At 40.1% G+C, this 25,905-nt stretch overlaps 1 protein-coding gene across 11 annotated transcripts in view; it reads right to left on the bottom strand.

Annotated features, from left to right (window-relative positions):
• nrxn2b (neurexin 2b) overlaps positions 1-12,895 on the bottom strand; it is a 661,917-nt gene extending 649,022 nt beyond the window's left edge. For all 11 annotated transcript variants that reach the window (XM_063470250.1, XM_063470249.1, XM_063470257.1 and 8 more), the window contains exon 1: positions 12,696-12,895. The gene's annotated coding sequence lies outside the window, so the exon portion shown is untranslated. The remainder of the gene's footprint in view (positions 1-12,695) is intronic.
• Between the last annotated feature and the right edge of the window lie 13,010 nt (positions 12,896-25,905).

Here is a 25,905-nt window from a genome sequence, read left to right as displayed (position 1 = left end):
CATCTGACTTCATATCCAAGCCCAAGCTAACAATGAATAAGAGCCAAAGCTCCTGACTGAACTTTTCCCCTTTTGTGCCCTATGTGCATTTGTACAGTGGTGGTATATCACTGTACAGCACACAGAGATGAGGTCAGTGCAGCAGATTATAACATGGGATGAACTACCATGTGTTTTTTTTTTAATCACTGCAATATACTCAAAACAAATCTGTATGCGAACATACTGCTACGCAAAATCTGCAAAACTCACTTGTCATATTAAAAGCGACCAGAAAAGTCTGGAACGATAATCACAATTGAGCTCCTCTCCTCTTAAAGAAGTAGTTATTTTGCAGTTTCAGCATAACACATAAAAACTAGTGCCTCATAAAAGAGAGTAAAACAAGAGATAGTTTACTTTCCATAATGTAAAGATCACTTTAACTGGTCTTTATTCTCTTTGGGATGTTCATTTTCACAGATCTCTAATGTCTATGAAGTGGTAAGATAAAGTGGAGAAACAGTAAGAAGTAAATCAGATCATGCACTCCACAAACACAGCCACCTTAAACTGTCCCCTGCCTTTGCTTCTCTCACACCCTCTCACTGCTATCTCGTTCTGTTGCTGTGACACTCAGCAGCTGTCCCTGGGCCATGCCATGGCCTATCAGGACCATCTGCAGGGATGAGAAAGGCATCGGCAGCCACATCAGAATCAGCTGACTTTACTCAACCTGAGGTCACAGGTGGTGCCAGGGGACATAAAGAGGGTTTGCATATGAAAATAAATATGCATGTAAAACCTTATCTAAAACACATTCTATGGGATGTGATCATTCTTGTTGAAATGGGGATTACATGGTGTGTTTTGTGCAACAACAAAAAAATGTATTTAATACTACATAGATAGCATTTTCTTATTTGTTGTATTCACAAGGATGCATTCTATCACATTTACCCACACAAGTGCATACTATGGCACTGGGCTCTTATTGCACACTGAGCACAACTGCTTAGCTATGATATTCCATAAATCTCTACAGTATTTCCTTCAGTGAAAAAGTTCCGACGTTGCACATGCCATCAGACAAAATTTATGCACTTCAAAAGAGCTTACATAGATATTCTGCAGCTACCTTAAGTGCGCTAAGAGGCTTGGGCTTAACATTGCATGACCTCATCACTACATTTACACCATGACCTGACGAAAAACCAGCAGCCCAAACATCAAAGGGCTCCAGTCAGCAGTTCTTGCCCTGAGCCTCGATTATGCTTGGCTCAAGTCTAGCTTGATATAAAAACGAAATAAATAAATAAGAAATGCTAGATGCAATACAAGACTGGGGTATGGGGGGAAAGAAATTGGTGCAAAGAACTAGGTGGGGATGAGAGCATGTGTGTGGGGGAGTGGGGTAGGTCCTTGCACAGTCATCACTAAGACATCTGAGGACTGTAAATCACACATAATCATAGTAGTTTTATCCCACCGAGGCTTCAGGTCCTTCCCATTGGCATCACATAAGTCAATAATTCATTTTAAAACAACAACAGCTTAAGCTGTAGCCAGCCCAACACATACACTCACACACAAACCATTTTTGTGTTGTACTTAGAAATAGACCTGCCTAGGTTGTTTCATGGTTATTTACTTCCTAAGAACATTCCCTTAATTTCTGCAACAGTGGTGAGTGAAAGTATTAGCACTGGCAGGAGGGTAAACAACAACAAATAATACCAGACTCAGAAAAACCTAGAAAGGTTGACATAAAGAGAAAAAGACCAGATCATAGTTATAATGTGTGCAGTTCAGCACACACACACGTACACACCTCTAAACCATCACAGGAATCCTGAGCAGCAGTGGTTATGTATGGAGCTGTATGGAGCTCTACCAATAGCAAAGACAGGGTACACACCATGTCTGCTACACACACTTGCATTCATTCACACAGACACTGAGGATAGTCCTGGAAAGTTTGGGGAACGAGGTGCTGAATAAACAGCTCCTCTGTGTTTGAGGGGAAAAATGGCAGAGGGACAGTGAGCGGCAGTCCCAGAGCTGGAGCTGTCCAAGGTATTGAAACCCTCTTACTCCCTCAGACACAATTGGCTGGTTTTGAAGAGAGCGGAGGCAGAGTGGGCTGAAGAGAGGAGCTGTCCAAGGTACGGAATAAACAGCATGGCTTTCCTTTCTGCACCAGATATATTTCCATATACAGAGTAAGCCTCTGTCAGACTGTTTCCTTATACCTTTGATACCATCCAACTGAATTTCCATGCAGCCATCAACGCTGGCTGTTCACAGACAAAATGGGCCGTCTGATGAGCTATAAAAATTATGCTCTGGCTGCATTAAATAGAATCAATAACAACAGAAATTTAACCTTATCTTAAGTTCTAAGAACAGGAATGGTGCTTAGCGCTTTGTTTGTTGACACATCATGTCTGTGTCAACACAGATAAATTAGAAAAAAAAAAACACTGTGTGTATTCCATGAGCTAAGTATTGCTGGAAGAGATGTGTGAATGGTAAACAAGCAAAAAAATCTAAATTGTTAGAAGCAAAGCATCACCAGAACACAGCAGACATAGTGTGCTTGCCATTATCACTGTGCCGTGTATCGATTCTGTTAAAAGATTTCTATTTAAAAAGTTGCTCTCATGTTCTCCAGAGCTGCAATGATGAAATATGAGGGCAACAGTTTACACTGGACCAATCGATGTTGGGCGTTTTGTAGCACAATTAATAGTCTAATTTTATTTCATTATTGATGTTTATGCTTTACCAACATCAGCTCTTAATGTGTTAGACTCTATATTTTACAGCTGGAAAATGTGAAACATTGACTTGCTCTTTCAACATCATTCAAATGATGTTTTAATCCTGAACTGAACCATTTATGGAGCATCTGAGCGATGATATTCAGCATAGGTTACCAGGGCGATAAGCTGCAGTTAAAATTAAGGCATCTTCATGCAACAAGAAAGTCAGTGTTAAACCCAAGGTTAGCTGACTAATGTAATAGTCTGGCATTGTGAGACAGGCAGCAGTGTGGGAGAGAGGAAACAAAGCATGTGGGTAGAGAACTGTCCACGGTGCTGAAGCGACGGCAGCTCTCAATACAGTGGCAGCACTAAGAGCTGTCTGTGAAATATGTGGTGCTGAAGTGTGCCAATGGACCGTGTGCACAAAGCATGTCCTTCCTTGATAGTCATGGAGTCCTTGTGACCTATTCCACGGTGCACCGTGCACCCATTGTTTCTGGTTCAGCTGCACTGCTAAAGTGGAGAGGCAGGAGGTGGCAACGCACTGTGGAATGTGCCACAAACACTTAATGACATCACGGAAGGTCACTGAAATACTCAGAGCTAACACTCCACATTTGACTGCAGGCAGCAGACGGAGAAGATCTGAACTGACTAAACTCTATAGCTTAAGGAATAATATGAAGGAAGACTGCACATTTATTCTGGACATCTCAAATTTTGGTTAAGCGTTGTGGTTTTGGTTAAGGGCCAATTAAGAATTTTCATTTAGCTTGCACTTTAACTGATGAGGGAAAGCAAGGATTGAGGCTTTTAGTGGTCAGTTTCCTTTCAAATACTCTGATTTGCAGTTTTCCTATTTGCCCACATAAAGTGAAAATCCTTTCTGTTGCTGACTCGATGAATACACCAGTTACTGGGCTACAACTAGTTTTAGTTTCCATATTTCAAACGATAAAAAATATAGCAGTTGTTTTCCACTATTCACAAACTTGGTTCTTGATTAAATTTAAGGTCTGCCACAGATATTTGCATGTTTTAAACCTGTAATCCTAAGAATACTGTGAAAACTACATGAGCCACTTCACCTCAACAAAACAGTCACTTCAAGGCGCTTTATACTGTAAGGAAAAAATCCTACAGTAATACAGAGAAAGGCCCAACAATCTAATGACTTCTCTGTCGACAGCAGAAAGGAAAAACTGCCTTTTAACAGGAAGAAACCACTGACAGAACCAAGCTCAGGGAGAGGTACCATCTGCCATAACTGTTTGGGGGTGAGGGGAGAGAGACAGGACAAAAAACACAGTGTTGAAGAGAACCAGAGATTTAGAATAACTAATGATTAAATGCAAAGCAGTGTAAAAACACACAGACAATCAAACAAGGTGAATGAAGAAGAGACATTCAGCCCATCATTAGAAGCTCCCAGCAACCTAGGCCTATTCGAATAGAACTACTCCTGATCACCTGATCCAGCCCTAACTGTAAGCAGTATCAAAATGGAAAGTTTTACCACAAGTAACCCAGCTGTCTGAGAGCAAAGTGTTCCATTGGGGTGAGCTTATCTTAAAGACCTCATTGTGGTACTATGAGGTCTTTAAGATAAGATGAGACCTGGATATTTAAGAGTGTGTATGTGCGGAGAAGGATCTGAGCATCTTTTTTTGTTGCATTCTTATTATTCCAATTCTTGCATTCAATTGATCCAAAAATACAAAATGAAGCCAGAAATGCTTTTTGATGCCATGCCATATGTAAAGCGAGGCTGTTCAGCTCTCACATGCACATAAAATATATGGCACTGCTTCCAGCTTCAAAGCAGCATAAGTTAAACCTCCCCATCCATAAGCAATGCATCTCAGTGTCAACTTTCTACCAGCCACCAGAGTTTTTTTATGTAGCCTAACAAGTGAAATATATACATCTTCTACCATTTATAATGTTGATTACAAATGCTGGATGTGATCACTTTGCAAATGTATGAGAACTCCAAGAAATTGCTTCTACTCCCCCCCAAACACCTAAAAAGAATAAAACAGGACGAAGCGGAAGATGTTAATGTCAGAGGAGAGGACAACACACTCTCTCACTCTCCTCGCTGACTTGCTCCGGGCCACACAGGTGTGACTAAGTCTTAGAGACTGAGAGTTGAGCTGGGTTAGCCAGTGAATAGTGGGTAACTAGAGCAAAGTGCACGGCTTGCAGATAGCGGCATCCTTGGAGAAAATGGCTTGGCAAGAGTGTTAGCTTTCAATCGATAATGCTCTGAAGAAGTTTGATAGGTCTTTGGAACGGCTGACTTTTCAGCACAGCTTCTGTGTTTTGGAAAACCTAAGAGGTCCTCTGGGCTCCTATGATCTGCCTCTGTTTCCTTCTATTTTCCATTTTTGTCTTTTTTTCCCCTCTGTTAATATCTGACTCTCTATCAGCCCGGAAGCTATTCCCTGTGATGATGTTGGCCCTTCTTCTTACTGTAACGTGGGTGTTATTATTCAACTCCATCTCTGGTTTAATACTGTAAGAGTAAAATCAAATAAGCTAGCGTTTGTTTGTCTTTGTCTTTTAGTTCATGCAATGTGTCTTGTAACACTTACAATTAAAATACACAAGGTAATAAATACCAGTGAGTTAAAAACAAAATAATACCCTATTGTGGAAATCCAGGTTTTGATGACTGCTATGTTTCCTCAAGACATGCCAAGGTGACAGACTGCTGTGCCATATGAGAGGTGGAAATCTCCAATACATTCTTAGGGATCTGCTTTGTCAAAACAAGTCCGAGCGTTTCTGGCGCTAATACCATCTGTGACACACATGCACACTTCCTGTCTCCCACACTCTACAGCTTGTTGTACACCGGGGGCCATGTCAAATCACATAGTTATTCCAGGGACTCGCTGGGGAGTGGGAGGAACGTGTCACCGTATATTCCAGTCCCGGAACACCCAGGCCAAATGGTGTGACACACCAGCTTGGAACATAGGGAAAACACTGATGAATCCTGGACTGCTCCATTTGGAAATGGTAGAGAGACAGACTTGGAGACCTGGTAAGTGCTAAACCCCCACAATTAGCACCATTGCAAGGAAGAGTGGCTGTGATCCCAAAGCAGTCAAGTCTGGGCTTATTTAATATCCAGACCATGATCTGAGAGGCTGCAGCTTTGGACACCTTCAGTTTCTGCTGAAACCAATCCCAGAATGTCTTAAAATACAGATAGTGTTCAAAATCATGACAGTTCAGATTTTACACTCGGCATGAAAATACACATACTGTTGATGTGGTTTCAGTTAATATCATCTCAAATCAGTTGTTATTCTAATTAAAAAACAAATACCTGCTGGAAACGTGCAACATCTTTTTTTGTGCAGTAGAAGATGTTTTGCTGGGGGACAGCAAAAGCAGCAAAAACAAACTGCATCATTGTTGCACTATTATTGCATTATGTTTTTAAACAGAGTTCATAAATTAGGGCAACGGCATATTTAAGGCATATTCAAGTCAAAATAGTAAGGAATGAGGATTTTATATTTCAGCTCACTGATTCACAACTAAATAGAAGCATATGGGACATAAATGCAGGCAAAAACAGTAGACTGTGCATTTCCTTGGAGAAGCATACAGTCCGACAAACTAAATAAAAAGTCTGTACTGCATCTCAGCAGTTAGTCAGCAAGTCTCACTGAAGCTATTTGGATGGATGGCTGGACTGAAACAGCTGGACTACGATGGAGGAAGGGATGGATGGCCTGCGACTCTGCTCTCCCTCTCCACACACCCTGGTCATTCTCTCTTCTCCGCCTCTTTTCCTCTTACCATCATTCTGACACATTTAGCCTTCACATCTTTGCTTTTCTCCTTCAGAATAGGAAAGTGGCAGCCAAAGTGGTAGATTGGCACAAATGTGACACAGGTCTCATTTGCTTTTGACAAATAGGAAAATGGGGAGAAAAAATCTGCATCGGCAACAGAGAAGTTACTAAAACGGAAATTTGAAAGAGTGCATATTGTGCAAAGAAAAATTAGCACCTCGGTTATCAGTGAGATCGTTTTTTTACTACTAAAAACAAATATTCAAGAAACACAGTGCTTGAAAGCCTGATACATTACAACTATACAAATACAATAAAGCTAAATGTGATTGAACTCGATGCCTGTTTTATGTCTGTTTTTACTTTGAATCTCAAAATTGTGCCAGCAGTCATTGCTCAATGGTGCTTCTGTATTCCTGGCTCATTACAACTGAGAGAATAGTGTTGGGTAATTGTTTGACCCTGTCTGCTCAACCTGTGTCCTTGGCTCCTGAGAGCGCTCGACATGAGAGTTCTGTGGGATAAATGGTGGCTATTCCCACATTCTGCCCTGTGGCCGCCTGCGAAAAGAGTGCCATCGTATCAGTGACAAGAGAAGCCTGATGCAGGTACGCTGGCTGCACAAACCCAAAGCAAGCCCCGGCAACAGCAGAACCACCTCTCTAAAAAGACCCATTGTGCCCTGCCAAAGCCTTTCCCTCTCTGCAGTGAAGTGGCCATTGTGGCTTGCAGAATAGTCACTCCTTTCCATTGCCTGGTGGGAAAAGTGCTGTCGTGCTGGGGTTGAGTGTGGCCGTGGTTGCAGCAGTAGACAGTATCTCAATATCATGACCCCCATCAGCCCCCGAGTGCCCCCTGTCGCTCAGTTCATTCATCCTGCACGTAGGAACAATCCAGACCTAATTTCAGATGGTGAATAAAACATAAGGAACAGCTGAACGCTGGGACTGGAAAATAGTTACACTTCAGAATGAGGCTAGAGCTAGACTTGTAGGCTAAGGAGCTTTTTGCACGAATAACTCAGGTTTGAATATCTCGTATTGATTTGGCTGCAGGGATGGCTCCATGAAAATATGTTCATTTATGACAGTGCGGACAAAAGCTTTATGGATTTCTAGGAGAGGAATAAACTGTGGGGGAGAACAACAATTCTCTTAAGGGCACTTGACTGAGAGCAGTACTTACAGTTTTTCAAGTTGGTCTGTTGAGATTCACGAAAGAAGGTGGGAGGAGGTGTACAGAAAAGAAAAAAAAACATGCACAAAGACAAGCTCTGTTAAAAACGTGGTCTGAGGAAACCTGGCTCGCTGGAACTCAGCGGCCAACTCATGAATGAATGGAAATATAGATTTGTGTTTGGGTCGGTGCGGACGCATTCATATTGATAAGTGATGACTGAACTCTCCACACTCCCTGCATCTTTAAAAATGGTTAAAGAAAATAGTCTCATACTGTGCTTTGATGTCTAAATTGTGTGTAAGTGGTTAATGTTAAAGTCCAGTACTTATCTTTGGCAGTAAATGCTATTGTGTGCTTCGATATGCAAGTGTTATGCAAACAAACTGCATGATTATAGAGAACTAGCAATAGTGTGGATGACTGATATCCCACAGCATAAGGATTAGTTACTTACACCCACTCCTCAATTATGAGCATAAAACTCTTATGTGGGGTTTTTTGTGTCCCATATCCCTGTTACGCAACCTGCTCCACTTTGAAATATGATCCTTTTACAGCTAGCTTCATGTTAGCATACCCTGGAATAGATGGGTATAGCTGAAAGATGGAGGCAGCCTTGCTGTTTAGATATAAGGCTCAGAACTGTTCTATCGGTCTTACAGGTTCTGCAGTGCCAAAGACCTCCAATCATTCGCTGACTCTGAAAGGAAGGGCTAACTTTAGGTTGTTGATCATCAGTGAGGTTACATCAGCATGTTTTTCCCCACAACATGCCTTTCCAAATAAGGAAGCAGCCATGATATTTTTAAACCTGAGAAACAGCAGCTACCTTTGTGCTGCTCGAGTAATTTAGGTTAACTAGCTCGCCTGCAGGTGCTAAAGAGACGTGTCCCACACCTGAAACATAAATTCTCAGGCCAAGAGTTCTTTTAGGTCTAGACTGGGCAGCACCTGGAGGAGACGACATTTGAGGCGAGCCCAAAGAAGAGACGGGAAGAGAAGTTTTATTTGTGTGTTACTGATACTTCACTATTCTCTTTAATAAATTCCAGCTAAACTGTAGCACCAAGGATCTTGGTTGAGCCTGCTAAAAGGCGAGCAATATGGTAATGCAAATATTTCACATCAAGCTCTCACTGGAGGCTACAAAGAACATCTTCATTAATTCATTGGAAGAGCCTGCTTTTCGGGGGTTATTCAGATATGAAAAAAGAGGTCTGGGATTACATTACTTTCAACAATTCGTGAGGGGGGGGGTGATTGAGGGGGGAAGAGAAAACCCTCATCCAAGATTCAAATGCACTTGCAAGCTCTGCTGAATGAATTCATGACCCAATCTTTGTGGAATACAGTAGGGTATATGGCACAGTTCCAGCTTTTTTCAACATAAAACTCCTTCTCATTTAGAAAGACCAAAGGCAACTTGTTAAAAACCACACAGAGCTTTGAACTCAAACGGCTCCATCACATGACAATTTTGTGCCTTTTCCTCTGCATCTGACAGCGCTCTGAGAGATGTATTAGCTTTGATATGCTCAATAATAAATGTCCTGCCAGGCTGACTAAGATTAGTCTCAATCTAGGCACGGATATCCTACCGGCAAGGCCACACAGGAGGCAAGGGCGTAAACTGATAGGATCGATAGGCCATACTGTATCCTCACTCTTCAGTCTGTGTGCTGCTCCATCTCTTTCACTTGCAGATCCATTCATGCAATCACCGTGAGACAATGAAAGGTGCTTCACTCTGTCTTTGCCTCACAGGCTCTTCTTCTACAGACTTTATCAAAGAAGCTAACATTATAGGCAGAACACATAGCAACCATGCTTATCATGGTCCCCACAGCTAAAATGGAGGGCATGAGGGAGAGAGAAATCTTTCTTTTCATATTTCTGTTGCATTTGCTCCTTCTTTTCTAACAGAAGCGCAAGTTTCTACCTTGTTTCTAGCTCCCCTGTGCACCTCTATAGTATCTCTTCTGTCCTGCACTGGGGGTGGATGGTGGACAAATGGACAGAAAGATGGATGAGAGCCACGCGGCAAGCAGCAGAATAGTGAGTTAATGAGGCAGATTGCTCTCTTTGTGGGATTACAGGCAGATTACCCATTCCGAGTCTCTTCTCTTCCAATTTTACTCTCTTGGTCTCTTCGGTGGTAAACCGGAGGGGCCAGGCAGGGCAGAGGGGAGGCGTGGGGAGAGCACAAGTACCCATGTTTAGTGGGAGGTGAGATAGAAGACAGTTTCTCAGCTCTGTCTCGCTGTCAGAGGAAAGATGTCAGCTGCTCAAAACACTGACCTATGAGTATATAGAATTTCTGAGTGATGCCTCAGCCAGCTGCTTCAAGGGCTGGATCTGAGCTAAAATACACCCAACCTAAGACTGAATCTCTCATTAATCACATTAAGTCTAGGTCCTTTATTAAATCTATTCCCTGATAATAGCTCTGCTGATCTTTGTCTACAGATTTCTCCTACATAGAGTCTTCTCAATAAGTCACATTATACTTTTGCAAAGGTTATTTTTCCAGCATAAAAACAGGCTGATGGCTGTGTGTTGACCCAGAATGATGGCATTTGAGTTGAAAAGCTGGAGATTTGTATTCAGGAAAGTTGGTGAAAACCTCATGACAGAGGGATGAGCGAAAACAAAGAGAAGCACAGGACCTCAAATCCACTTTTTGCACTCACTGAATAACAAACAGTGAAAAGGTCTGGAAAAATTATTCAAATTGCAGAGGAATTTGCAATTATTATAAGTCATCTCAACCCACAAAAGCAATGTTAAGCACCCTTCATGAAGTGCACTGAAAGCTCTGAGAACAAAAGTGGAACTGTATACGGGCCCATTTTCTGTCGAAGGTGTCTGCTCAGCGTGTATTGTTATAAAATGGAGAAGCTATTTAGGTATTTCTAAAGCCATTGTCAAAGCTAGAGTCATTAGACTGTGTTGATGGTGTTTCTTTTTACCAAGTGGGATTTAACAAGAAACTGCCAGAGTACAAGTATTTCTGGGGAAAGACGTGTGCTGTCAGTGTTGATTGAATAACAATAATAATGACAAAAGATGGAACAAAAAAAAGATTTTGACCTGTGAGTTAAGTGCCGCTGGACTTCTGTAGTGTGGACTTGTGTCCTACATTTGTGAGCCTGCACATTTCTAGCTTGGCAAAGTAACCAGGAAGTGAGTCATATCACCTTAGTGGATCTCTCCTGCAGGGCTTCATCTGCATTAAGAACATGGGTGGCTTCATAAGAAATACCAGCTCGTGTGGTCCCCCCTTCGAGGGTTTCAATTACTCCTTCAACTAATGAATCCAGGTCAGTGAGTAAGAGCTGGGACGCTTCTCTCTGTGTTCTTCCAACTTTGATAAACAGTGAGCACAATGCAAGCATCTTCTTTGCCACTGATATTTCGCAAGGTCATAAAAAGGCAACATAATTTGCCCCCCAAAAAAGAAAAGGAAAAATGAAATATGACTCGTTTTTTATTAGTAATCAAGATGCAAGCAATAAACATAACGGCGAGCTAATGCTCTCGTATTTATTAAAAGTTCACTGGGCTTCATTTTAAAAGCACCGAGCAGGTCAGCTTCCCGCTGGCGTTCACACAGACGTTCATCATGTGGCGTCTGCTTTCCTCTCTCTGGTCCTTCCCATCAGCGTCCGCGTCTGCCTCTGCGCCGCTGAACAAGACAGAGCTCAGTTCAGATATTGGCCAGTACAACTAACAACAACCCAGCCTTGAATCTGATAATCGGGGATTTTACCGATCTGTAGCACTTGTTAATTACTCTTTTGGCTCGGGGATTTTGTGCGGAGACACCGTTAAGCACCCCAGTGGGCGTTTGGCTACACGGTGGCGCAGGAGTCTCATACAGTCGCAGTACACTACTCGGCGCAATATAGAGTCCAAAATACCCACGCACCTGCGTGCGTGCATTTCCAACTCGTTGTGCGGATCAGTTTTACTTGGAGAAACACTTCTGAGGTCGCTTTAGGGAGGAGAGTTACAGACCATAGGATTTCTGTCGTTTAACATATAAAAAAAATAACGCATCTGTTCATTCAAGAGAGTATACCCTCGGGGGGCACAATTGTCCGGGGCATCTTTTCCTTTTATCCTTGCATTTCTAATAATTTGAAGTAAAATGTTGCTGGATGAATAATCCCAGCGGATAAAGCCAAAATCAGAAACCGACTACTCAGTGAGAGGACTCCCAGCAAAATTCGCTCTTTTTGGACTGAAGAAGTGCGTACAATTAATCAGGCTGTGTGCGTGTGTGTGTAACGAAATAGGCGAGAAGTATTATCCCACAGCGTACACTCGCTATAATTCAACCATATATTCTGTTCTAAAGCCGAGCTGCTAAATTGAAACAAGACCTCGGGTTTAACGAAGGTCGGAACCTGTAAGAATAACCTCTCAAGTCATCTGCACATTGCGTAAATACATCCACAGCTCGCCGAGGCACAAAAACTGACTTTCCAATTCCCCGTGAGCTCGGTGAAATAGAAAGATTTTTGTTCCCTTTATTTTATTTTATTTTACTCAATTCCCACACTCTGACATTGCTGTCACGCGTGGTTTCAAACCACATATGTCCATCATTCCCCCCCGCATGCCAAATTCAGCGTGTCTGCTCCAAGAGCCGCAGAAAACAAACAGCAGACCTCAAATCCACTCGCCTCCCAAATCTCCTCCAAATATTGACCCATTACGCATCATTTGCTGCTCGCTACATCTTAACAGCACAAAGCGAGGAGTGTTTTAGTGTAGCTTTTATTTTTTCCTGACATCACCTGTCACCAATTGGAGAGCCTTTCCACAGAGGGACAAATCCTTATGGCCAAAAGAAAGAAGGGAAAAAAGAGCGCACACGCACACACGGAGTGACACACACGCACACAGAGGCATACAGTCGCCAAAGCAAAGAAGAAAAAAAAGTCCTTACTTGTATTTTGCGGCAATCCCTTCGATATTATTCTCCAGACTTGGGGAGGTTTGTAAATATCCCTGGGTATAGTCTGGACGTAGTTCAGGCTTCTACGCTTATTTTCTGTTCAATTTTTATCCAGAGCGTTGAACAGACCCGAACGCAGGTTTTCTTCCCCCCCTCTCTCCTTCAAGACAGATGTGAACGGTCCTGGCCGAGCCGCTCCACCTGCATTCCTGCTGTCAAGCTAGCCAGAAGGCAGGAAACTCCGCTTTAGATTCTTCTTTCCAAATTAAAATATCCACGCTGATGTGTTCCGTTGTGACTTTTATTGTGAAGGTCCTGGCACCCTGTTTCTTGTGGTTGCTTTAAGGGCCTTTTGACGCACCTCCACCTGCATCCACTGGAACAGAAGACAGCGGCATCAGCAGCAGTGGCAGCGGCACCGCACTGAAGAGGCCGCCCACGGAGACACGCCCCACTCCGGCTGGACAAGGCTACTTCACCCCGGGCGAAGGGGGCAGGTGTATCGTGCAGATACTTCTCTCCCTCAGGAGTTACCACACATAGAGAGTGAAGGATTTAGAAATCTATAGACACGGTTATCAAACAACAAAACATAACCCCCCTCCCCCAAAATGGGCCACAGATTTTATAGGTTGAGAACCATGGTCACAGGTTCATCCAGTAATGCAAAGATGAGAGCCAATAGATTGCCATAAGCTGTTTGTGAATGTAATATATATTACATTTGTCTGAGTCAAAATGGAGCAGTAAAGCCCAGACTTATTTAAGATACAACAATAGAGTGCACTGCTGCTATTATTTTCTAATGACTGCTCGCAAACTGAAACATTTCTGCAGGCAATTATGTAAACAAAAGAGCGAGTCCACAAGCTCCTTTTGAACTTCATAATTAAAGGGAAAACAACATAAAAGGGATCTTTTTTCTTCTTCTTCCGCAGATAGTTTGTTTATTTGAATCCACACAGAAAAATACCCCATAATAATTTATGATATCCCAAATAGGTGAGTTAAAACAAAATGATGCATAATATATAAAGAGAATATTAAAATCTTGGATTGCATAAGGGTGTGCTTTTTTGTTTATGATAAAAAAGAAAAAGAAAAAACTGAATGAATGTAAAAGTATTAACTTCATCTTACTTAAGTGATTTAAAAACAAAACAAAACAAAACCTGGTGTTTGCAAATCTACTGAGATCAACAGGACCCTGGTCAAAAAGCATCCCATTCTGCCTGTATATCTGTATTAGATTGACGTATTTATTGAGCTCGTTTTTGCCAGAGTTTCATATTTGAAGTATCATACTTTAATACGGGACTTTGGCTTGTTTGTTTCTTGGAGTATGGACACTCTGTAAGTCAGTTTGAAGGAAAAAAAGGTGCATATGCTCTGAGCATGGTCCAATCACAGTTTTTCAAAAGCTATAACTCCTCACAGCAAAGGAACAAAATGAAAATTTCATGTTTTTTATAGTCACCATTGTTAATATTTTCCACAGTGTCGGATGCACAGACAGATGCATATATTACTGTAATGTAAAGTAATTCTAAATTAATTTATCTATTCCTTGGAGTTAGCTCTTATTATTACTTATTGCATTTTTGTTTAAATCTTTGATGCATTTTGTGTAAAGTCAGTATCTGCAGTACTGCAAATCCATTCAATGAATGCAGAATAAATGCTGTTTTCTGCTACAGTTAAGCATGGATTTACTGATGTCAATTGATGATCTTTATTTGAACATGATAAAGCTGCAAAGAAGTTATGTTTTGTTGACCATGATTATATTCGGAATCAAAGAGAATACAGATATCAGGGCAGACTAGGATAACAGTTAAGGATAAGGAGGATAAGTGTCTGTGTGGTATAAATATACCATTAATAGTAAACATCTTACTCTGTGTGAGTCTACTAAATGTTTCTGTTAAGCTTTTACTGTGATAAATATGTCATTTTCAAATTCATAGTATATTTCAGCTGGTCAAACATCAGCTGCATTCAAAGGTTTTGTAATGTTGAGAGGCAGAGCTGTTTGCTCAAGTGGAACTTGAATAATTTGCTGAGATGATGTGAATATCCACTCCTTTATAGCTTCCTTTTGTGCACCAGCAGGATTCAAATCTTTGTATTTTCTAAAGTCAACAGAGCACTGATTATTTTTAATCCTACCAGTTAGTTTAATTGCATTTAGTTTACATCCTAAGTGCAAATCAGCCCCCAATCAACAGCTTAAATTAAAAGCAGTAGGGTTCTTAGCCACACTGGACTTAAAACCCACTGTTGATGCTGTTGTTTTGTTTTTTTTAGAGCACATGCAGGATGAGCTTTAGATAGCCAGGCCACTCTTTTTCTGCTGTGCTGTTATGTATTACCTTAAAGACTAGCCCATTGCCATTGCTCCTGACAAAACCTAAGTGTCACCTGCACAAGTGGGAGCATTTGATCTGGACACAGATGAGGGTCATTTGAGTCAGGAAGACCATTGGAGGGTGAATGAACTGCATTTCTCTCTGCTCTTACTTTCTTTTTCATGTCCTTTGTTAATCATGTCAGACTCTGGGCTGACAAAGTTCCTCATTAAAAGCCTCCATGGCCTTCATGTGGTCCATTGCTCTGTCTTGCCTCAATGGAAGAACGGCTGTGTCTGCTCATCACATCCTACATCTTGTGAGCAAATTGTTGTAGAAGAAGTCTTCATTTCAGCCTGAGATACTCTTTCACAGGATATAGTTTTTCCTTGGCCAGAACACCGTGGTCTTTCATTCAAAACACATTGCTATGCTGTAGTTCAGTATTCACATAAAAATATAATTTACTTATAACATGGCTAATTGGCTAATTTATGTCCTCCCAAATGATCAATCAGAGCCCATTAGGAACACACATACACAACTTACATGTAAGTCAGTAATGTTTTTTTAAGTAGTAGTAGAGTAGTTCACTCTGTCCAATCAATCCAACCATCAGCATGTTCTGCCTCGAAGGTCTGTCAACAATAGAAAAACCAGGGTGTCGACAGAGAGAAATCACAGTCCTAGTCAATGAACCTGGAAGGGTGGGTATCAATCAGCAGTTTATTGAACAGCATGGCATGAAAGAAGCCTTTCAAAAGAGTACCAGAACTGCAGGAGAATTGATCTCTCCGGTCAAAATGTCAGATTTAAAACAGTGGGATTTGAAAGCACATTACAGATTGTGTCATTGTCATTTCAAGTTTTTCAAAGTTACACCTGCTCGTGTTTGGAAGACAGAAACGTAAACGGTCGGCCCTCTTGCTTCTCAATGTGGGATTTTAGAGGCCTCCTTTTGGGACGATCACTCACTGCAATCTTGACCCCAGAATGTTCATCAGCCAAGGGTTCCCACTTCTGACACCAAATTGTTATAAAGATCTGAAATAAACAGATCTACAAAAACAGGTTGTCTTTGTGAGATTTGAATTTGCCTTTGCAGAGGAGTCAAACAACAATACAGAGCACAATAGCAGTCTGTGTGGCTTTTGATAAGGAAAAATAACAAGCACAGAATAATTTATAGAAACATGTTATCTAACCGCCATGGTCGTAGAATACAATCATAACATTGAGTGAAAAAGATAGCTTGTACAGTTGATTATATCTTGTATTACAAGATTATATAAAGACAAAGCATCATCATCATTTTTGCTAGGCCTGTGGCGCTTTTTCACATTCTTCATTCTGTATTTTTTGGTGAGTTGAACAAAGTTTTGTCGCAGATGTTAATGACTGTTAAGTTACGTACGGGCGATGTATGTTGAACGTGACATGTGAGGCAACCACAAATGGTTGGGAATGAGGAAATAAACATAAAATACAAAAAAATAATCCAAAGAATTTGTATTTGTAATAAATCTGGATAAAACACATTGAGATGTACATAATTTGTGTATTTGTGACGATGTAAAGCTTCATCCAGATTGTCCCACCTTTAAAGGAGCAGATAGGGTATAGAAATATGCATGCAGCATGTTGATTATAGTAAGATTACTAATCCAGTAATGGGTCAGCAGCCACTACATTCTGGAAACACAGTCTAACACAGGGCTAACACAGACAAAGATGACCATTCCCACTATAATGAAATAGTATTTTGGTCAAACTGCTCACAAACCTTTATTTGAGATGTAATTTGAGGTCACAAAGAGACCTGGTAAAGGGGCTAATCTTCCAAAAAGGCCAAAAAGCACCAACTTTATAGATCCCATTGTTTGTTTGCAAAAATGCCCTTTCCCACAACTCCAGAACGTCTTCTGATATATAAAAGTCTAAGCTATCATCAGAGAGTGTTTTTTATGAACAGTATATGACATTTGTCAAAGTCCTGTCTTTCACAAACTGCTGGTCTCTGCGGTCATTGTTAGATGTAACCATCAATCAAATGTGAGTCAGTGTTGTTTAGCCCAACGAGAGTTTTCTATCACATGCGCCATCTAAAAATAAATGAAAATATCTCACAGCAGACAGATGTCAGCTGAGTGTATAACACAGCAAATAGCATCAAATAACGACCAGCTTGTTATCATGATCTGATTTGAATCCAATAGAGATTTCATGCCTTTTAAATATCAGTATAACTCATTCCAGTCATATGTCTTCCAGCGCCTTCATTTAATATTCTCTACATATAAATCTGGCTGATTTGATAAGCTTTTACTCATGAGTAATTCATTTCATTGGAGGACCCAGTGAGGTTGTTGTTTTTTCCTCATTCTCTCCATTGAGCTAATTAAAACTAATTGAATTGAATTGATGGTACCAAGCCCCTGAATTGCAGTGCTACCATCTCAGTCCTGCTCATCCCTGAAATGAGACAAATCAAGTGTGCCGTGTAATCAGACATGAAAAAAAGTCAACACGCCAAAGAAGTTATCTCCCTTGTTTGTTGTTAGCACATTATCACATTTCCATCAAATTCACAAATAATAACTTGGCAGAGCTGGCGTGGAGGTTGCTGTTTGAACACAAGTAAATCTTTAAAAAAAAATTGGTTTATATTTTCCTGTGCTTAGTATAGCCCCCAAAATCCTCCCTTAGTTACGCTGTGATAGGTCTAGGGCGCTGGGTCTTTCCTCTTCAGTCTTTTTCACACACTATGTGTTTTTAGACCTCTCTCCATTTAATTATTAGTTATTATTAGTCTCTGGCTCTCTTCCACAGCATGTCTTTGTCGTGTCTTCCTCCCCTCAACCCAATCAGTTGCAGCAGATTGCTGCCCCTCCCTGAGCCTGATTCTGCTGGAGGTTTCTTCCTGTTTAAAGGGAGGTTTTCCTTCCCACTGTCACCATATGATTGTTGGGTTTTTCTCTGTTTTCTGTTATTTATTATTGTAGGGTCTTTACTATACAATATAAAGCACCTTGAGGCAACTGTTGTTGTGATTTTGCACTATATAAATACAATCATATTGAAATAAATACAGCTGCCTCATTAAACTGAACATAAAAAAGGGTACAAGCACCAGTTTATATTCTTTGATAATACATTCGAAGAAAGTTGAACTCAGTTACCCCAACAAACACTTAGAAGTTTGACCTGGTGCATATGTGTGGTGTCAGCAGGTTAGAACTTTAAATTATTACTTCAATAAATGAGCTCCTACAGGATACAGTAATGGTAAACAGGGCAGGACTCATTAAAGGAATGTTTACAGATCAATGTGTACTTACTGTAAATTGAAAGTGCTGTTGTTGTGGTGAGAAACCTAAAAGTTTCCTTCCAGATCATTAACTAAGAAGTGAAGACCAGTGCTGAGACACAGCGCTGGTCCAAAAAATGAATCTGTCTCCATTGTGTAAGAAGGATGTTGATTAATGGTCAACAAATGACAGAGAAACAGCAGAGAAGAGGTTTGCATGCTGAAATCGTTGAGAGTTTAATATTGCTGCAACAAATCTGTGCTGCTACCCTTTGAGATACATTTGCAGAATGACTTCCTGAAAAATGGTGCAGTATTTGCTGTTTTAGTAAAAAGAGCCTCTAGAGCAAATGAGAAAATAGTGTTTGATACCATTATAGGCTATACGTCCACATACATAGTTGTTTGGTCAACAAAATGTCACATATTGATTGTTTATTTTCTTTTAGGGTCATAAATCTCTAAACTTGGCAGAGTTATGCCAGTGATACTTCAGCAACATTTGCCAGATTGTTTATGTAACCTAAACAAATTCACTCATGCCAATCCCAATGTAAGATAAGCAAATTATTTTGATTTGACTCTCTAGTTTTTTTGTTTGTCTTTTTGTGATAAAATTGGGTGATATTGAAAAAGCTGAAGAAAATAGAAGGATAGACAGATTATACAAAGGAGCAATTTTTATATAATTAGTAATAATAATGTATTATAAACAAAAAGACAAAAGTCAGGAAATTTCTATTTTTTTTTATTATTTCTTTCTTATAACAATGTCTCTTGGCAATAAGTCTTATAACCTTATAAATCTTGTTTATTTTCCTATAAATGGTGCCACTGAAATTGTATTTTTGGCTTGAACCATAGAATTGAGTATATGAGTTGTGCTCATGACAAACTTGCCAAATCTTTCCAAATCAGCAAATGTGGTTGTGTTGGTCACTTTGGTATAAATGACATGCCCACGCTGATCCCACAAGTGTTCACTGGGTTTAAAGTCAGGACTTTAGGCAGACTATTCCATCCTCTCCATTCCCGGCTAAACCTCGCACTGTGAGGATGAGCATTATCATCTTGGAGGATGAAGTTCTGACCCGGACTGTGGAGATATGGGATTGCCACTGGTTGAAGAATCTCACCTCAATATCTCTCTGCATTAAGATCGCATCTAATCATTACTTGTTTGTCCAGTGAGGTAGATGTCACCCCACCATCACACTACCGTCACCAAAAGTTCTTACCCTATCAATGCACCACTCAGCATCTTCTCAGATGTTCTCAGCATCTTCTCCACACTTTGACCCTATGGTCCAACTACCGCAGAATCTGGACACTGTTCAGGTTCCAGTGCATATGTTGTCGACACCAATGATGGTAAAGGGTAGTGATGGCAGGCCTGCAGGCACCCCTATGAGCCCAGAGATTGGTTATGTGCAGTCTGTTCCAGATTGGCTGGGTAGAGAGCAGTCAGCCATATCATCCTTCAAACCTCGACTGCAAATCTGCAGAAGACTTCCTATGATTCTTAAATTTAGAGATGGTACTTGGGCTCTTTCCAAATGTTACTGCAACTTGGTTTTGAGGAACATCAATTTGAAGTTGCCCTATGGCATGGACTATAATTCAGATCAGTAAAGCATGGCATGCGCCAAGCTCACAGGTGCTGCTGATCAGGCACCTGATTGTCAGTACCTGTAGTAACAGAAGCTCAAAAAAACAACAACGAGAGCAACAACAGCAGGATGAACAGTTTGGAACTGGCAGAGAGGATCTGGCAAGATTTTCATGGGCGCAACCCACATACACTGCTGTTCAACCCACAAATGTGTTTTCCTTTCAAATGTGACACAGTTTTTCCAACAGTATAAAATTAATTGCCAAGAATCATTGGTACAACAAAGAAATAATCAACCAAGCACAAATTTTGTTACGTTTGTTGATAAGTTTATTAAATGGTACTTTATGAAAGACAAAAGCATATTAGCCTCAAGGAAATTAGACGGAAGATTGCAGTTAAAAAAGACTGCTTTTGGCACATGCATGCCAATTCTCCTGACTGGGAACTTTCTGACTCATTATCAATTTCATTATTTCAACTGATGCAACAAAGTAGACAGTAGCAGTAAAAGAAAATGTATTTCTCTCATCAAGATATTTGTGGAAATTTTATTTCAGACTGAAAAAAGCACTTTAACTGAACAATAACTGAACATGTAAGCAAACGTTGATAGAGCTGTTCGATGTGTCTGAAGCAGAATCAAGAGATAGTACCTTTGATGGAAAAAGTCGAGACACATCAATTATCTTAAAAAAATTGTCAAAGCAGCACTTCATTCATCTGGCCACAGTAGCAAACCACTCCTCAGATATAAATCTGTAGTGTTGAAGGGCGTTGTGGGAGAACTGTGTGATCAGCATTTATGATGAGGCAAAAAGCAAGCATGCTCTCTCCCCAAAGGCCTAGTTATGATTAGATGATCAGGCACAATGGCTCCAAACATATTTACCGTACAGAGCCCTTTGGACATGGTATGTGTGTGTGCATGTGTGTAACGCAAGAGTGACAACATCAGCACATTTGCAGATAAAGGCTTCTACAGAAGACAGAGAACAGAACACAGATATACAGCCGAAACAGTCTGCTGGAGATTTGTATCTGTTTCTATAAATTGTGTGTTTGCATGTGAAATGTGCGTCAGTATTTTTATGTTCTTTTTCATTTTGTTTTGTTTTTTACAGTGTAGAGAAAGGAAAAAAAGCCATATTGCTGTAAAGATTACAATCTGGACTGAGACCTAAATGTATTTATCTCTGCGTGGTGTATTTATGAGCCTCTCCAGACTGAGTGTGCTTCTCACCACAGCGTGTGCACGGATGCACATCAGGGGGTGCTATTTTCCACGGGGCCCCTCCACTGATTGCTGTTGCTGCATCGAGCACGGACAGCAGTGGTCTGTGTTTGAGCAAGGTGGGGTGGGGGCAGCATGGCTATTGCTATCATCATGCCCGGCCACTGAAGGGGGATGCACTTTACACAAAGTGTGTTGGTTGGCAATTATTCCTTCTCTCTCTTCGTTTTTTTTATCCCCATGAGGTGGAGACTGCCAGCCACTGGTGAACAATGCTGCTTTTGTGATGGACTATCAAGACTGAGAAAATCAGAGCCGAGCTTCCCCACTGTCCCCCTGTCAGGCAGCATGTGTACCTGTGCTGGTATTCGTGTGTGTGTGTGTGTGTGTGTGTGTGTGTGTGTGTGTGTGTGTGTGTGTGTGTGTGTGTGTGTGTGTGTGTGTGTGTGTCTGTGTCTGTGTGCGTGTGGGTTTGTCTAGCTCTATTTAATTTAGAGCCTTACATCTTCAAGGTTACACCATAATGTTGCTTCTGAGGGTTACAAAATTTCAAGATACAAGATATTTTTGCAAAATATCACCGCTTATGGAGTTTGCAATCACCTTGGCGTATCTAGTAGAAAGCACCTGCATTTTACCAGCAGGCTGAACACATTTACACTTGGTGTGTATGTGGTTTCTAGAACAAGAAAGAAATTAAAGAAAAGCATACAAATAAACAAACATCATCAATACTAAATACAACTGGTTACACAGTACCATAAACTTGATTTATAAGCTATCAATCCAGCTTCAGCTGACTGTAATTATCTGAAAGAACAGAGAGAAACGTTATTTGAAATTCTCATATGAAGTGAAAAGACAGCAAATATTCATATTCATGCTTTTTTTTTTTTTTTTTTTTTAAATTTCTGTCATACGTGCTTTATCCAGTGGCAGATATTGAAAATTTCAATATTTTAAAGTTTTAAACAATGTGTTCAGCATTTTTGCTATTAATCCTTGTCAGCCAAAACCAAAAGCAGTTTTTTTTAATCTTGGCTCTAATATGGTCTCCTCAAACACACAACTCTGACTGGAAGCACAGAAGCCCAAATCACCTGCTCCGCAAATCATAAGAAATTTGGCTCAAATGAAGGGAGAGTGGAGGTTAAAGGACTTGTTTTAGACAGAGGATGAATTAAGGGGGTCCACCAAGGCTCAGTGTAAAAAAGATTTATTTATTTTGAACTGTAAGCCTTATAAAGCTACTCGTGTAGAATGTGGAGCTGCAAATGAACTCAATGATGAACACAGTTCAATTCAATTCAATTTCATTTTATTTATATAGTGCCAAGTCACAAAAACAGTGGCCTCAAAGAACGTTATATTGTATAGATAGATAGATAGATAGATAGATAGATAGATAGATAGATGTGTCCTGTACCAATACCAACATTGAACATCTTAAAACAAGCATCAAATTTTTGTGGAGAAACTGAAACAAGAGAAAGTACATAAGCCAGTTCACAGCATACTTTGTAACCATATTGTCTAATGTGACTGATGGGGGCTGCACTTTCTGAATCTATGTCAGCTGCAGTCCTCCGTAGCAGATATCCTGAAGGGTTAATTTTAGAATATTTTCTGCTAAGATCAAAACTTCTCAAATAAATATCGCAACATGTTTGGTAAATTTCCACATTTCCTGAGATTTTTTTTTTCCAACAATTAGTTAAATTCTTTCATCTCTTTGCATAAATACAGGTGTAACATCTATTACAGTCACACTAACTCCCCACCCTAATCAGCAGGAGTTCTTAGTGTCAGGAAATGAAAGATTGTTGGATTGTATGATCCAGCAATAAGCAGTCAGCTTGTAGCAAGTAATTATTTGCCCCTGACTCTGCTGTACCATGCTTTATGTTGATTGCTACTAGGTATAGATTGGAGTGAGGCCTAACCTCATACTCAGACAGTGAATGTAGAGCTTATACATAGCAGATAAATGACACATGGGCCTTTAAAGTATAGGAAAGCAGACTTGCATGCATGAGTCTGGTTTTAAAGAGAAACTGAGATGGCCTCCTTTGTCCCTGATTGCAAGTCATTCCTTCAATCTCTCGGTCAATCTTTTTCTCCCCGTCTCACTTTCTTTCTTTTTTTTCTCCGGGCCATCTCTCACTTAATCTCCCATTCTTTCTCTCTCCACCTTCAATTCAGTTTAATTTGCTTGGTTGGCATGGGAAGTATGCATTTATGTCAGCCAGGCATCTGCAGGGATAAATGATGGCGCAATAACCATAGGGAAACAATGCTCTCAAACAGGAGGGAGTAGGTATCGCTATTGAACCATTAAATAAGGGAAGGCTCAATGCTCCGTGTGACTTTCTAGGACAGAAATGAGTGTCTTTTTTCCTCCAAATGACTCTTCTATCTGCAGCAGGGCTGGCCTAAATCAAAGTGATGAAGTAACTTCTAATTTGTGCAGTTTTGCCGCCGTATCCTATGAAAACCCATTTATAGTGGAGGATGAGTGTTAAACAGTGTGGATTTACTGAATGCATGAGTGCCACTGATGGATGGAGTGTGGCTCCATTTTGACTTAGAATAGGGATGCATGGATGGGTTTTGGATGTTTCATCAAAAGTGTTGTTAAGAAAAAAATATAATATAAATATAAGATATATATACATATACATACACATACACACACACATATAAATGTATGCAGATAGATAGATAGATAGATAGATAGATAGATAGACTGCTGTAACACACAGATTCAAAACCTTCCCCATGTGCTTCATAGGGTTAATAGTTTCTAAGAAGGCCACAGCATATGATTTACATTATATGCATATTCAGATCAAAACATTTCTTAAACCCCTAATCCCCTAAAGTCTGTTTTCCATGATTCACACTTGAATTTTTAGAAAAAAAAAGTTCTGATGTAGAAGCATATTAGTGTTATTTTTATGACCTCTGTTTATTATATCATCATGATGAGCAGAAATGAATCGGGTCTTATTTACTAAAACTTGAAATATAAAGTGAATGATGATGAAAACATCTTGAAAGTATAAGATATTTATATTTACGGTATTTTCTACTGCCTCTGAGTTTACTTCCCATGTCCACGTGTCTGTCTGGTCTCTCTGTGTCCATGAATACATCTGTACTCCTGTCCCTGTCTTTTCTCCCTTCCTGTTTCCATGTTTTTATCTCTGTGTTTTGTCCTTTTGTCTCCATGTCTGTTTATCCCCAGTCATGTGTCTTAGTTTGAGTCTCAGTGGGTGTTACTTCCTGTTTTACAGTCTCCTGACTCGCCGGTGAGATGTTTAGTTATGATTCTCTTCAGCTGTGTTCCCCATGTTTATCAACTTACCTTAATCAACCTCTTGTGTATATATTGTATGCAACGTCTTCTGGGTATTGTTCTTTTCTCCTGCTTTGTGGGGTAGCGGTCACGTGTCTGTTAGGTCAGCTTGTTGTCAGTTAGTAATTAGTCTGTATGTTTCTATGTTCTAATTTAGTTTTGCTTTTTTTTTTCTTTTCTTTTTGCCAGTATTTAAATAAAGCTGAAATTTTGAGGTATGTCAGTCTGCTAAGCCCCGCATCAGGGTTCACACCCTGTTCGCCACACACCTTTAATTTAATCACGTCTGTGGCTCTTCTTATAAACCTGAGCAGGTCCTGCGTATTCATCCCTCCTGTACGCTGTGTATGTGAGATCTATTACAATTAGGTGATACTGCACTTATTCTGAGATAAGGGTATACGCATCATTTTCTCTTAATATGATTTACTCACAGTTTGATTAAAATGGATTAAAGGTATTTTAAATTAGAATGAGGTGCAATTTGGATTGCACCTCATTCCAACAGCTCAGACCAACAGCTTTTTTGTACATGGGTTTAAGATCCTGGTAGAAAAAGATCTTTAGTAATAATACGAGCCTTTCTTATACAGTTATCGTAGGTGAAGGATTTCCTGAATATCAAAATATTTACTTTTATGCCAACATACCTTGTGATCACAAAATTAAAGAGGGGATATAATTAGAGCCATTTCATCTCCAGCTGTCTGTAGTTAATATACCTTTTTAAATATTGAAAACCAGAAATGAAGCAAAGATAGGATCTTAATAATCCAGGCTCATTTTTATACCTAAATAGAATATGACTTCATTACAGGTGGTCTAATCAAAAAGGGGAAATTCACCCTGAAAAAACAGAATACACCATGTGTAATATATTCCTGGGCCCTTTTTGAGCTCAGTTGCATATTTTTCTTATTCCCTTAGATAACTGGAGTGATGCAGATGATTTGAATATCAGGCTTGGATATTTCCTGGGTAGATATGACAGAGTCTGATAACAGCTTTTGTTCAAAACTTCAAGTTAATGGTAGGTTGTGGTGCCAAATAGCAAAAGCTTTTTTATAAAAGCCCCATTTCAAAGTGACATTTAACAACCACAATGTAGATACAGTTCAGAATATGCTACATTTCTCCAGGGACAGTGGCTTGTTGTACCTGGATTTAGTGCAGCTCTTGACTGTTAGCGGTGTGACATTTTCAGAAAATTAGATTTAAAATAATCTGTCATATCTGAAGTGTTTGTATTTATGCATGTGAGCGTGGCTCATAACAACATGCAACATGTAACTTACTGAGTCACATGAAAAGAACACTGTTTTAATTAAGGTGATATGCATCC

This window comes from Pelmatolapia mariae, linkage group LG3_W (assembly GCF_036321145.2).
Source record: "Pelmatolapia mariae isolate MD_Pm_ZW linkage group LG3_W, Pm_UMD_F_2, whole genome shotgun sequence".
In the NCBI taxonomy this organism is placed as follows: domain Eukaryota; kingdom Metazoa; phylum Chordata; class Actinopteri; order Cichliformes; family Cichlidae; genus Pelmatolapia; species Pelmatolapia mariae.
Note: the sequence above shows the minus strand (reverse complement) of the source record. Positions and strands in the feature narration are given on the sequence as shown.